We start from the raw sequence: 15,799 nt of genomic DNA, 5'->3' as shown, positions 1-15,799 counted from the left end.
CTTCAGTGCATGCAAGGACAGATTTTTCAAGCAGTTCTGTGTGGTTCTGATCAATAAATACATGGTTTATGGTCTTGACTACAGCATCTTGATTTAGAGAGCTCTCTTGTAGCCCAAGACATAGTATTCCTGTATTGGGATGAGCTACAGTGAAATGACATGGAGACCATGAGCTCACCTATCATTTCTCACCACAGTCTGCAGGTAAAAATATAACAACTCATACTTTTTATCTTTCTGTATATCACTGTACAATCAGCAGTACTTTCTTTTCACCAAAACCTACTTGACAAAAATTGTAAAATGTGAAAAAGCAGTAAGTCTTTCATGTTGCAGAAATACAATCCACATCAAGTCCAGCCTTTAAGTGAGCCAATCATCCAACCAGAAGATACAAGCTGTCAGAAGTGCTTTAGACAGACTGCTTTTCAATGTTTTTGAATTTCATTGTGAGCTGATATTACACAATAGCCATCAGTATCAGCATGAGCAACTAGGACTAGAGGTGCACCAAGAGATACCACTTCTGGATAAACTAAACTAAACTACCCGCATGCTAGCAGTTTTATATTCATGGTATTCAGTCCTGTTCACCAACTAGAAAGAAATGGTTAAACACTGAGAATGAATTCTGCATTCATATTAGAAAGACCGAAACCCTAACAACTCCCAGTAGTTGCAGCTGAGGAAGGATACACTTTCCACTTGAACAGCCATGCAAGAAGAGCAGTCAATCCTCTACTGTATTACAATAAAGATGACTCTTTACTCTGCATTTCAAACCGGTGTAACAGAGATGGACTTTTACCCTTTCAGCCTGCACAACACCAATGCTATTCGTCTCACTTCTGAGTAGTTTAGAGAAACAGCAGTTAAAAGCCTGAGAAAGAAACAAGGATGTGATCGGCTCTCTTATACCTTTGCTTGATGAGGTATCAGAAAGGCAACATCCTCAAAACCAATAAATCAGAACAGCCAACAGAATCAGAAGTTACCTTTGCAACATATTCCTAAAATTCAGCTTACAGAAAACAAATAAGCGACATAACAAGGGAGCTTACATACACAACTATCAAGAAATATGAAATGGGATCTTACGTGCATAGTTGCCAATGTCAAACTTGAGATATAGCTGTATCTTTAATTTCTACTGGAAGCTCAACAGATGTCAATTCCCTTGCAATTAAATGCTTATCACAATAAAAGGGAGCAAATGCAACTGTTGTACCAGCCATTTATTTTTAAGCATTGTGCTTTAAAATCCTTGGGTATCAAAATAAAAATTAAAAAACACATTTTGCCATTGCACATCAGGAAAAAGGATAGAATCTTGTTGAAGCCTGCCCAGTAAGCACTCCAGAATAAGCCTTCTCGTGGCAAAAGCAATATAAAACTTCTCCTTTGAAATAACACTATTACTGAATTGTTTTAATGGAAAAAAAAAGCTCAGTTTCTCCATCTATAACTAGAAACAGTAATAAATTAAAGATGGAAAATCCTAGGGATATTCTTTGTGTTTGATTTCAAACATATTGTGTTTGTTAAAACAAGCCCCTCGAAGTAAATGCTACAGCTATGATCATGCAGGTTCTGTAACATTAGGAGTCCCTAAAGGATTGGCAATATGAAGACTGAGAAAATCTCAGAAAGGCAGTTAGAAAAATCCCCCTGATTAACTCATTTTTTTTTCCTTAACACTGACCTGGGCAAGTGATTAAGTACTGTCAAGTAGTTTTTTAGGGCTTCCAGAGAACTTGTTTCTTTTGATTAGGGGATTTGCTAAAAGTAAAATTAAAAATTGAACAAGCTTTCATGTGCTAAAACTCCACATTCCTATGTTCCTCACTCTGGCTTCGCTAACATAGGTTAACACCCAATCCACATATTTCAAGGTCAGAAGGGACCACTGTGATCATCTAGTCTGAAGTGCTGCAAAACACAGACCATAGAATTTCACCCAGCAATTCCAGTGTCTAGCCAAGTAATTTGTGGCTGAACTAGAGCATATCTTTCGAAAAGTTAGCCAGCAAGCTCTTAAGCATTTGTGGAGCTTCATTTGCTTGAGTATGTTCATTTAGCTCACTTGAGTAGATGTAATTGTTTAGGTTTAAGAGTGTTTGGGGTCAAAATGCCAAGCAAACAAAACTCAGCTGCCAAAACCCCAAAAGTTTTCCATTATTAGTGAGGGAAGGCGTTGTTTTGATTCACAAAGCTCTGGGTCATTCTTGCAAGATACAAGTTTTCTTAAATTTGATAGGATCTGGAATATTTAGAGCTTAAAAAAAATCTGTCTCAGCAATGGCAAAATCCTTTGGCTGACCTCACAGGCGAAGGCACACACACAGATCATAATTTCCACAGATTTTGGAAAGAGCAAACACTTGCCAGCCTCTAAAAAGTAATCCTGAAAGTGAAAAAAAAGAAAAAGGGGAAAAAAAAAAAAGAATACTCAACACATCTTTTATCTTTGGATATACACACACAGCTTCCCCACGAATGAAGGGAAATCTCATCTACCTGTTTAAATCATCATCCAACCCATTTGCACAGGCTGAAACAAGTTTATTTTATTCTGATTATTTAACGTGTTCTCAAACTCCTATTGAAGAGGAAGGATCAAGCTACAAAATAGGTTACATTTCAGACAAACACTTCATAATTTGAGTACAGTCCCACCTAGGCCTTTGGTATAGGCTCAGGTCCAAGTGTAATGGAACTTCATTTCAGTAAGTCAAGCCCTTGCTTTTGTAGAAGAGGTTTCACAATAAACATGTCATCTTTTCCTGAAAGGCAAAATGAGGCCAATTTCTCTATGGAAAGAGTAGAAGCAAAAGAAGTACCAGTAGAATGACAAAGTACTGTAATAAGTCAAAACATATACAAAACACATACAAAACATTTCCAAGCCTGCTACCAATGTGGAAAATCTCTTCCTTTTCTCCATGTCCATCTCCAAGGTTTGTTCTGGAAATCTAATTAAAATTGCAAGCCTAATTAAAGCTGTAAGCTTTCCAGAGCAAAGCCTATACTTGCTCTGATTGTGCTTGCATGACGTACTAGTAAGTACTAGCACAAGTATTTTAATGTTACTTGCTGTTATGTGTTACAGAACCCAGTCAGACGAGAACAAAAGAGGAGGAAGGTGATAAAACCTTCTGAAATAAGGTAATTTGAAATATGTGGGGGAGTAGAAAGCTAAGATGTTAAAAACAATAGAAAAGTGGGAAGGAGAAAAAGACGGGAAAAATGGGAATGGTGTTGAAGTAGGTGAGACAAATGCAGAGTGGAGATTCTTAAAAAATCCAAAAAATCTAAGCATGAAGTCAAATACCAGAATGGTATTTCCTGACGGGGTCATTTGCAATGTGTTGCATCACTGTGCCACAGTAGTAAGACGGATATTACATAGCTAAAGCTTTGAAGACAGTGCTTGGCTTGCCAGTATGGAGCCTGCCCTCACCTTTATTACTGAAGGAGGATGTTCTTATTTGCCTAGTGCAATGCATTATACCCATAAATTCCATCCACTCAGCAAGTCAAATTAATGCTAACCTACAAGATACATTAGTTATGGGTTTAAATCAGTCATTTTTAAAGATATACTGCAACCTAGTTTCTATCCAGGTTTGCAATATATTCACAATTCAAAATACCCTGCAAACATTCTTCAAGATGCATTGTTTGTTGAGGTGTCTCACCTTTGCCAGCAATGTAAAGATGTAAAGAATACAAGATCTATTTTGTGTTGCTCCATGATCACTACCAATGAAACTGCAGGCTGCCAAAATATTCCAGTGCCATGGGAAAATGCACCCAGCTGAAACACATTAGTTAGTCACATAATAGTAAAACCTACTACTTTCCATCATGAGTAGTTTGCACTGGGATTACATGACAATGTGAATTTTTTTCAGGTGATTGCAGAAAGAGAAAAGGTGATGAATTATGTGTGAATCTTTAATAGTGTATGGCAAAATTAAGGTCTACTTAATGGTGATGTGCAAATTTTCTCCACTTATCAAATTGTCCTATTTTACATAATATTAAGCATTTGTGTGCATAATCAGTTATGTGTTATAGTGTTTATGTATCAGATATCAAAAATAATTTCAAAGTTAACAAACTGATTCCTGTAGTTGCAGAGCTACACGTACTGCAATCATTTTAGATGAGAAAGGGGTAGGAAAGACAAAAGGAAAAAAAAAATAGTAGGGAAAATTCAGAATACAGAAGTTTCCCTAGAGGGAATGCAGGATGTAGATACATTTCTACAGCATGCGCCACTCCTTTGTCAATATTTACCCAGCAAGTGGAATGATAATGTGCAGTCATTATTAAACTCAGCCTTCTAAAAGAATAGTTTCTGGCTCTTGATACAGTTGCTCTGTGTAAATTATGCCAGGGATTATGCTTGGATTGTGCCACTGGCATAGTTATTTCAGATCTCCATCCTGTTTCCAGATGGTTCATCTGTTTGTTTCTTTAATATATTCAAGATTCATTGTGTTTGCCACAAATTTACACATTTTTAATGTTGGTTAGTCAGATAAATCTGATCTTAGACAAAGGATAAAGAGCTAACATCTGTAGGTTTTCATGCTAATGCTAACTTAAAAATTTCCCTAAACAGTGAAAGCACAATAAAGTTTTTGAAAGATTAGCCAAACATTAGAGGTTTTCTTGCTCATCAAATATTGTAGGAAGCAAAACAGATCTGCTCAGTTTTACCAAATGATTTCTTTTAGTGCAGGAAGCCAAGAGATGCACGAAGCAATGCACAGCCCATATTTTTCCTGCCAAGTTTCAGACTTTTGTTCCTACTGTTGAAACAAACAGTATTCATACAAGACAGATTCATATAGTCATCCCTTCTAAGCACTTCATGGCATTTATTACTGCTTTTCTGCAAAAGCAGCTACTGCTTTCATGGACAGGGTAAAAGGTAATCAACACTAGGTCTCAACTCCCAAGCTGTGTTTTCAAGCTTTCATAGTGGAACTCCATAGAGTCACCATATTTTCCCCTTGTACCTTCCATACATTTCTTATGAGACTGTTCACAAAGGACAGAAAGGGATTCATCATTTCTAAGAGAGCTTTGCATTTTTGTTACATATTTTTAGGTACAGGAGATATTAAAAGTGTCGCCTAAAATAAGGATAACATTGTACTGGCTACTGTCTACATACAGCTTGGATTCCCAAGGCCCATGGTCTACTTAGGCAATTGAGGCAAATAATTACTCTCCCCAACGTACATGTAAGAAGTGGGCATAGGAGGGTGACTTGCCCAGGTCAAAAAAGACTGTGGGAGACATTAAAATGGAGCTCAAGTCTCCTGAGTTCCAGTCCAATGCATCTTACTTTTTTCCTAGATTATACTAGCAAAGGAATGGGGAGAAGTGTGAAATGTTAAGAGCTTTCTCTGATAGACAGGAATATACTCAGAAAAAATGTAGAGGAAACAACATACTCTGAAAGCTAAGTTTTGTGTTTCACAAAGAAATCCCATTTATTACAGAAACTCAAGAAACAGATCTGCATGGCATAGCTGTTTGTAGAAAATACTGAGCCATAGCTGCTGATTATCAAGTCCCCCAAATTTTGTTAGCAGTGTGAAATGACATTTATTCACAAGTTGTAGCATTCCCACTCCTATTTCATTATTAACTAGCACTAAATGGTGATGAAGAAGCAGAAACCAAGCCCAATGTCCTGGCCCACATGTCAGAGAAAGGATTATATTGCAGCACAGACCACAGGTTAATAGAGGTAATTTCAGAAAGAGGAGTTCATTTCAGAAAGAACTCCTCACGTACTGCTGCCTTTTCGTACTCAGCTCCAATGTGGCCTTTGCTTATCAAGGCAGTGTCTCCAAATTTTAGCAATCTTCATGTCTTCATGCAATATATATTACTTTATGGAACATACACTAGCTATGGATTTCTACTCCTCAGCTACCTAGTAGTTTTGACTTCCAACTACCAGCTCTCATAACGTATTTCCCTCTCCAAGCCCTGTCACCTTCACAGGCCTCACATCTACTTGACTACCTCATTCTCCATAGAGAAATGCTACTCAGCAAACTATTCTGCCAGATATGTATTCTCTCATAACTTTCCTAAACTCATTACTAACTAGTTAGTTGGTATCCAACAACCCAACCTCCTGTTTAAAAGCAACTGCCCCTCCTCATCACCAGCTGTGTACCTCAGCAGCAATCCCCAATGGGGAAAATCTAGACCTCTCCTTACTGCTTTTAGCAAAGTTTGAATGTACTTCCATGACTGGAAAGTCTGGTCAGGTGTGGGAGCAATCAAAGAGGCTGGATGGTTGCTTAGCCATTATCCAAGAGTTTATATGCAAGTTGCAAAATTATTATAGTAAAAGTTACAAAACCTACTAGGAAAGGTTTCCTGTAGTAAGTATTTTCTGGAAGATAAGTCTTGCTCTTCTGGTTAGAAGCCACTAATTTTAGAGGTATATTTTAATTGTTTGGGGAGGGGCTTGCTGATTTTTGTGCTTATACCCAGAATAAGAGGATTTTGAAGTGGAGCTTCAGAATGATATATTTCTGAACTACTCTTTTCAGGTCAAGTGCTAAAGCCTACCCCTGACTGAAGAACAACTGGAAATCCATGCATAGTTCAAGTTCTGCTTTAATCCAAAAGTATAAACAACTTCCTCCAGCTGATCAAGAACCTATGGTTAAGTAGCATATAAAGCCAGCTAGCTTTTCTTGCAATTTCTATATTTTCCCAAGTTACTAAATTTCAACCCTTCTGTTGGAAACACTTTAGAAAATAAGAAATTACTTAGCTTCTTGGAATCTCCATCTCTCAACTCCTACAAATACTAGCAAATGTTGGACAGGGTTGTCAAAATTTCTTTCATACTCCTATAAAACTCTTAGGTTTAATTGGCAGAACCACATCTTTGATCTTTTAATGTGGAGCGGTTCTGGAATTTCATAATCCTGACAGGTTTGTCAGATACAATGAAGTCAAAAGCCACAGCCCAGATGCAGAGGCGTGAACGGCAATACAAACAAGCTCTAGCAATGCTGTTCCTCAGTACTTTAGTACCAGAAACACTGTATTAAGCAAGGAGGCCATACACTTGGGGTTCTGTCACCTAAAAAGCTTCAATTGCCCATACAAAAAATAAAATGCCACACATTTGAGAATATTTGTGGAATCTGTGCAAACATCAGTGAACATACCTTTTTTTGCCCAACGGTACTTTCAGGTCTATTTTTGAAATAAAGAAATGAGGCAGAAAAATATCTTCAGCCTTTTAAAACTGCTACAAGTTCCTAGAGGTTATTTGTGTATGCGTATTATTAATCAGTGGCATCATTAAGGGTTGTAGGTAAAGTTACACCTGCAATTATATTGATAAAGTTTTGGGTCAGTGAATGGAAGGTTAAATCAAGTGCTTAGTAAAATAATTCAAGTCACAAAGAAAGCTTTGGACCCAAAACAATTAAAATGAAGCTCTCCCATTCTCCTGTCCTGGGCCTCAACCCCAGGAATCTTTGCTCTGTACTTGACAGTGTTTTTTTCAAAGCTTAAAAAAAGAACAAGAACAATTTTTGCAGCCACAGAAGCATGTTCACTCTTTTCCAAACAGTACATTTGCAATTCATCAGTTAACATTCGGCATTAGATAATGAACCATTAACACTGTTCACCTGCACTGTGATGAAAATATCTCCACTTGCCATTTGAATAAGGCAACAAAAGAAACAGAGCCCACGTATGGTTTTAAATATCTACCAGCTCACAGTGGCATGTCACAGCAAGAAGGCTGAACAAATATGCAAAAAATTGTTGTTTAATGGAGAGAAATACAGTAAAATTCTTTATAGTGGGGCAGTAAGTTCTTACAGGCAAAGTAAATTACAAGCAGATTTTTCAATGACATTTTAAGACTTCATATTAGATTCTTATATACTGTTCAAAAATCAATTTTGCATGGAATTTCTGTGAGCGTTCCATTATTAATAAAGCAGCAGTAGGCAACTCTGGCTGCACTCTCACAACAGCAACACCTGACAGGGAAGAATGCTGCCACACATAATCATTGCTTTAAAGGACTCAGCCCTGCATTCCCTGCACAGAGAATCTCTACCTGGGACTGGGCCTTTACACCATCTGTAATCAAAGAATTTCAAAGGCTGGGGAGGAGATGAATTATTGGTACATCTCTGCAGTTCTTCACTTCACCTGACTCAAAGTAATTTAACTTCTATGGGCATTAAATTAATCCAGAACCTTGTACAATTAAATTCAAAGCTAAATTCTCATAGAAACCAATTAGAAAAATGTATGATAATTTAAAAAAAAAATGTTTACATAGATACAGAATGGGTCTAAATTATTTCCTATTGTTTATATCATGCAAAGATGGTCACTTTTTTTTACTGAACAAGTCACCTTTTTATCTAACTCACTCTGGCTGCTGCGTCTTTCCATATAATTTATGTAGATGGCATGGTTTTGATTTCATGAGTAACAATCAGAATTGGGATATCTTTATCGTAGTAATGTCATGTAATCCACATCTATCTTGAATTACAATTCCCCCTATGCATCTCATCTTCAATTTCTATATGCCTGAGAGTACTACAGATCTCACTTTAATTTAGGACACACTGAAGCATATGTTTGACTTTAAGCACATGTTTAAGTGCTTTCACAAAGAGACCTGGAATGAGGCTTTCACAATGAGGAGATGAAATGCAGAGCTAGATCCAAAATAGCGAAGAGATTAAAGTGCTTTAGGAAAGTTAGCAGACAGGAGAGACTGCTGTTGCCCTCAAAAACAACACTGCTTAATTGCCCAAGGTTTATGTGACCTGAGGTTTTCTTACCTTTTAAATGAAAAGTTAAATGCTCTTTCCTACATCGCTGACCCCTATGTTTAAAAATTAGTAATGAAAATTTTCTGGTAAAGTCCATCTGAATAAGAAATTCCACATACTAAAGAAAAATCTCATAGCCTGACATTATTATATAGTATATTAAATAATAGAGAACTCTGTGTACCTTGATTGGCTAACATATGAAATCTGAATAGTGCCTAACACAACATAATTCATTGTTCAGAATTTATGAGACTCATCATCATTTAATTAACAATATAAATATTAAAAAACATTTTCTAATAAAATTTTATAATTGTAATAAGACACTCCACTATATGAATTATGGAGTATTAATTCACACCCAGTTGTGTTGAAACTGGGTATGAATGAATAGATCATAATTCACAACTTGTCATGTCCTAGTACTGAAAATAAAAATGCAGGCAAAATAAAATGGAATAATACCTTGCAGAGACAAATTAGCTAAAATTGAAGTTATTAATATAATTTATTGTTCCAGCTCTTTATTAACCAGCTTCTCACATATTACATGATGCTTAATCTCGTAGTCCTTACACATGGAAAATGTCTGCTTCAGCAGACAGTGATGTGATGGTGATGACTTCAGAGATCTTGCCAGGAACACTAGTAGAGATGCTCAGATTTGCACCAGCCAAGAACTTGGCTGATTAGCTTAATGAGCAATTTTTTCTAGTGAAAGGACTCCAAAACAATGGATCTTAACAAGTAATTAGGCTGTGTGACATGTTTTCATAAATTCAAATCATAAATTGATTTGTCAAAACTACAATTTAAGCAGAATGCTTCAAGAATCTTAGTTGAACCAGACTAATATTTATGGTCAAAAAAGGGAGCAAAAAGAACAGAAAACTCAAAACATCTTTCCAGTTTCTAACTAGAAATTGTTTATTTTTCATCTCAAACCGATGTTTATTTTTAATTTGTGAACACTTTTTAAAGTGTGTACATGTTAAATAAAATATCTTCATTTGTTCTGTGAGCCAGAATGTCAGTTACTTCCTAGCTCTGGTAAAAAAATTGAGGTTATTGTCATATATATTTAAAAAACTCAATATGCAAAAAGTTTCCAGAGGCTCAACTTGTGTGAATTTTAGGGATGCTTGAATTTGAATCAAGGTCAGTCTTGGAAATCAGCCATCCACTTCTGGAATGGCTGATATTAAGCTCCATCCAACTCAAGATAAAATATAGTGATCCAGCCAGTTTCACTAAAGTTCCTCTCAATGCGCATCCCATGTCTATGTGCAAGAAGGAATGTTGGAGTACTGTAAATCCAACACAGAAATTAAGAGGAATTCGAGCTTTATTCTGGTTCTCATCGAGTGCAACCAAAGTACAAGGATTCTATCTCTGCTCCGCAAGAGATACCTTCTTTCAAACAACATGGACTGTTTGCGCAATGCTCATCATGTGAGCATTGCTATAACGTCCAAGCATTTGCACTGATGACAAATGACTGGACATGCATCCATCCCATGGTGGACTGCATTTTAGCCACACGAGGAGGGCATTTCCTTTCGCATTATAGAGAAGTATGTTAGGGCCCCTGGGAAAGAAATCAGATTGCAAGAACAATTCAGCTGCCTGTAATCCACTTGCTACACATCCGAAGAGTTCCAAGAAGGGCCACATAGAAAGAGCAATGGATCAAATACAATTTTCTGTTGGACCAGATCCAATCATGACCCATAGACTGTGACAAAAGATGCCACAGACCCAATTTCCCTAAGACATGTTTCTTACCACTGGAAAGCTCCATATTGCCCTTCCTCTCCAGTGCATGCTAGTTCTTGTGTCATTTACCAGTGATCTTCTCCACTTCTCTCTGCAAAGTCTCTGAAATAACTGGCACTGCTAACATTTGCAGACAACTGTGTGGCTACCATAACTGTAAATCTGTATCCCTTTCACCCCAAGAAAAGAACTTAATGCAAACTAGAAAACTCAGAGGAATGGATTACATTAAATCAGCGATAACTCAGTTCTTACTCAAACTTATCTTGAGGTATGCGAAGAGAGAACAAGAGGACAGGATGCTATTTCTCAACATTGGCTCTTTGTATTATTAGGGTGGCTGAACATCAAGGGTGAAATCTTGGCCTTTGCAAAATTAGTGGGAAATTTGCCATTGACTTCAATGGAGCCAGGATTTTAACCTGGGTGAGCACAGTTCCCATATGTGCTTCCATAATGAAAATTAGGAATGATTTGTCTGGTAGCATATGGAATCCATTTATGCATTATGAATAAGATTATTATTTAAAATGGAAGATAAATGTAAATTAACTACTACATTAATGCATGCGTTGCACATATGAAATATAGAACATGGGAATGAGTATCCAGTACATTCTCTTTTTATCTGTATTAGGTAAGAGTCTAAAAAGTTTGTTGGGGAAGAGACTTACAGGACAGGGGAAAGGTAATCAGCAACCTATCAAATTCTTTGCTAAGTTTTATAATGATACAAGCCAGGTTGCCTGGGTTCTGGATTTCCTGCTGCCTATCAGTTTAAATGGATCTTTAATATTGCTTAATGGCAGGTTTTCTGTTTGTGAATTAATTTTACTATTAAAAGAAATATATTTGGAGGAATAAGAATGGAGAAAAAGCTGAAAAAGGGAATCTCATCCCTCATGGCTCTGTACTGTCTGACCTTTCCCACCAGAAAAATTATTCTGCCTCTTTGGAAACATGGCTCAGTGCCATCCCCACTGCAGACATGGTTTCAAACTGCCTTGGAGTTGTGCCACGAGGAACCTCTGGCTTATTATACAGGACGGATGCCAGACAAACTGGCTGAGGTGTGGTTGGGTTTTATGGACTTCCAATTTGAAAGTTATGCTATACATAATGTGATTAGATCTGACTGGAACGTTATTCCTCATTTTCTTTTATTGAAGTTTAATTGTTTCCTTATTCCACTGTCATCTCTCCATTTGACTAACACTTGTGTATCACTGGTAAGATGTAATACTCAGCCTGACTTTGTCTTTATACACCACTGCTCTGTGGACCCTTTTATGTTCACTCAAAGAAAGAAAGAGAGAAAGAAAGAAATTATTCAAAAAGCAAATTCCTTTTTAAGGCTCAGTCCTAAAGTTTTTGCAGAAATCCTGCTTGCAGCAAATGTTTTACCTGAAGTAGGATAACAAACATAAGCCATCAATCATATAAACAGACGTCATTCTCACTAAAAGGCATGCATAGTTTAGGTGGCCATCACATTCATTTTTTAGCCCCTATTTGTGCATTCTGATCTATACAAGCAGATTGCTGCACACATCCCATAGAGCTCCTTTTCCTCTGAATAGGTACAGTGACCACACAGTTTGATCAAAACAAAAGATAAAGACCTTCATTAACAGGGTTTTTATCTTGGGATCAAAATTACTACCATTTAAAGATTTTATATTTGCCATATTCCAATCTAGCCAATTAGTTTGGCTAAAAAAGCTCCTGAGGTGAATGAATTACTTCCATGCAGTTTGGCACCAGGAACATATGAAAACAATATATATAAGATTTACAGATATTCACAATTTCTAAGGTCAGAATGAGTGACTAATTATAATGTCTTTGCCTAACTCAAGTGCCAATTTACCTCATGTGCTCTTCCTACTAGTAGTGATCAGTTGGACGTGCCATCACATGGCTTGGTTTGTCTTAAGGTGCACCACATCCCTCTGCCTCTCGTAAGCTCAGGTCTGCACCTGCCATTAATATTTTACATTTATATATGTCCTGTTCCATTCCACCTTAAGCTAATACCTTGCAAGGATTATTGACAGGTGATTGCCAATGGAAAAATTTATGGTGTGGTCTAGTACATACACTCCACACTTCCAAAACCCTCAAAAAATGAAAGCAGCCCACAGGCTTTGTGGTTACACAACTAGTCCTCAACTCTAAAGTTTATTTAAGTAGATCTAAACTTGGAAGCTTTTTTCTCAAGGAAACTAGAGAAACTCATAATGAGGATGTACATTTTTATGCCCCCTAGTACATTGTGTCTCATAGGCATACATGTACTTCTTGATTATTTTTTGGTAGAGGTGGGAGCTAACTGGCTCAATAGCTGTAAATAAGGCAGACTTTCCCTAAGTGGAGAAAAAGAAGTTGATCAGATGCTATAGCACTAGTATTTAGCGTTAATAAAAACATCTCAAAGATGCAGTTTTCTTTTATAGGAAGACAATAACTTGAAAACACCAATATATGACTAAACAGCGTCATACAAATGCCATTTTTACAGTGCCACTGGAACAGAAGTCATAGAATTAAGCTGGGCTGTTCTTGAGTGTGTTTCCTCAGGAAGCTAGTGCTGAGTTGGGGGCGAGGGGGGGAGATGACACAATTTTAGTTCTATTCATTTTTTTTCATTTCAATTCAAAGATTTTTCTCTTCTGCAGCACTATAGAGGCAAAAATGTAGGTATTTTAAAGTCAAGTTGTATGCTTATGTCATAATTTAACCTACTTAGTCACATATCATATGGAAAAAATCACTTTATTAGAGGTTTTTATATAAAAGACTGCAAAGCCTTGTTTTGAACAGCCAGTGACAGCACTAGCAAAACACAGGCTAATATGCAGTCCTTGCCATTGTTCAGTTCAATTCCTAATAATATTGTTCCTTGCCTATAACGTCCATGATTCTCATATCACAGATTTTCTCTTTTCCCTAGTGCTCTGTGACCTTGCTTTACTATCCAACAAAGTACGAGAGCCAGCAGGATGCCTTTATCAGCAACAATCATTTCAAATGAATGTTAACATACGTATTTCCTGTCTGTCCTGCCCTCTTCCCCCCCACCTTTGGCTATGATTTATTAAAATGCTTTTGATTGAGTGCACATGGACCCCTGCCTTCTACTGGAGAGTATCAGATGGGTTCAGCTGTGTGTCGTAAACTTCATTCCTTCAGCAAATAAGAGAAATACTCTAGTCTTTCTTGAGGAACCAGTCATGGTTGGGAAGTAGGAATGTCTTTGCTGGGGCTATGAAGTTCCAAGTAGCCATGGTATGCAGCACAGCGCCAACAGCAAAATTGCTATGGGGTCATGGATTTGTTAAAATAAATGTTGTTTTCTATCCAAACCTCAAGTGACATTATAACAAGGTTTTACTGTTCTTGCTGTCACTTTGCATTAAAAGTCTTAGACCAGTGAAGAAAGGCAGAGCTGAGGAGTAGAGGACAAATAGGGAAGTGCAGAGACACTGTGTAAGTTCATTTTTGGTGGCAGAGAAAAAAAGATTCCAATGGCTGGACAAAGCAGGAGAAATGCAGATTGAATTGTAAACAACAAAGCTCTGTCTCAGCCTTGAGTGCGCTAATAGACCTTAATTGCCCCACCTGGGGCCTCCACACACCCCTGCCCATGGCCTCAGTAGCCTCATTTAAGCTCATGCCTGAGGTACGCTGTAGGTGTACTTTTTCCCAGACCTACACCTAAATTGTTGCTTGACTTTCCCAGACTGGGTTTCGACTTGACTTGTTACTTTGCTTTTGCCTTGGTCATCACTGGTCTATCAATAGGACCTGTTACTGCCACCACCCTGTTGCACTTTCCTGGCTCAGGTGCTGTATTGACTTTGCCCTATCAGTGAAGTTACTGCCTGGCCTCTGTTCTGACCACCCTTGGCTTCCTCCTCCCTGAGGGAGCAGCTGACCCTCACTGCAACAGAGAAGGGGGAGCTCTCCTTGAGGAGTGCATCCTGGAGAAGAACCAATAAAGGAGTGCTACATATCCAAGAAGAGGAAGGAAAAGAACTGTGCTTCCCCCTGTATTTCACCTCCTCCAATCCCTGTTTAGAGACAGAAACATCTTCCCTACAAGGATGTGAAATGTGTTTCATGGATTTCTGAAAGGAAGGCAAAAGCAATTGTAGACTCTTGCAGTCTCCATATTGCTGGCAGTCATGCAAAAAAGTTGCTGGCAAACTGCATGGGAAAGCAAGCAGTAAATACATTCCAAGAAGTAAAAATAAAAATAATGACGCTTCAGACTTACTTAGTTTCCATAGTATCAGAAATTTTAGCCAACAAGACATCATTACTTACCTGATGTAGGATCTCCAGTAGCATCTCAGCCTTTTTACCAAACCCCTGTCAGATATTACCATAAAATAATTACCTACATCTGAAAAAAAAAGAAAAAACCCAAAAACCCCACAACAAAAAACCCCCACACACCATGATTAGAAGTTAATTGCTTTCATAGAGGGAAATGAATAGTCAGGAAGATGTCAGAAACTGAAGCTGTATAAAGAACATATTCTTAACTAAAATCTAAAGGACACCACATACAAACTGTGAAGGAGTCTTGAATTTGATGGTACTGATAGTTCTGCAGTTATGTTGTTATGCTCAACAGGCTGACCGTAAGTGAGCATAAGGAGATCCTCATAGCTTATCATAGATGAATAAAAATAAGGCCCAGAAGATGGAAGTGATGAGAGAGCTCCACCTCTTTCAGCTCAAGCAAAGAGGCTTTCCTTTTCTAACTGATGGTAGAATAGAAACGGAAAAACATTGAGATCACCTCTTAAGACCCAAAAAAAAAAAAAAAAGGATATTGCTTGTGCCTTTTGGCACAGGTCAGGTCAGTAGAATTCTCTTCCCATAAGATGCGGAATGGCTGCATAACTACTCTGAAATAGTTTTTATAGCATCTGGGAGCTGTTCTGAGGCTTACTCGCCTGAGGGTTGATGCTTGGTCTGTGGATCTCCACTGGCATGGAAATACTGGTCATGTCTCTCCTGGCCTGTCCTCATTCCAAACACCCTTCTATACATTCAAGTGACACTTTGTTCCATTCCATTTATTTTGTAAAAGCCAAAAGCTTTGACCAGGATGTGGGAGGACTCTGTATTTTTATCCTTCTCAG

The 15,799-nt window shown here is 37.7% G+C and overlaps 1 long non-coding RNA gene across 2 annotated transcripts in view; it reads right to left on the bottom strand.

Annotated features, from left to right (window-relative positions):
• Positions 1-15,799, bottom strand: part of LOC142414318 (uncharacterized) — a 185,106-nt gene that overhangs the window by 140,643 nt on the left and 28,664 nt on the right. Inside the window, exon 1 of one of the 2 annotated variants that reach the window (XR_012777018.1) lies at positions 14,973-15,021. The exons of the other annotated variant lie outside the window; for it this stretch is intronic. This is a non-coding gene — a long non-coding RNA (uncharacterized LOC142414318). Of the gene's footprint in view, positions 1-14,972; positions 15,022-15,799 lie in introns of those variants that run through there. 2 annotated transcript variants of the gene reach the window in all.

Source organism: Mycteria americana, chromosome 9, assembly GCF_035582795.1.
Source record: "Mycteria americana isolate JAX WOST 10 ecotype Jacksonville Zoo and Gardens chromosome 9, USCA_MyAme_1.0, whole genome shotgun sequence".
NCBI classification, from domain to species: Eukaryota; Metazoa; Chordata; class Aves; order Ciconiiformes; family Ciconiidae; genus Mycteria; species Mycteria americana.
Note: the sequence above shows the minus strand (reverse complement) of the source record. Positions and strands in the feature narration are given on the sequence as shown.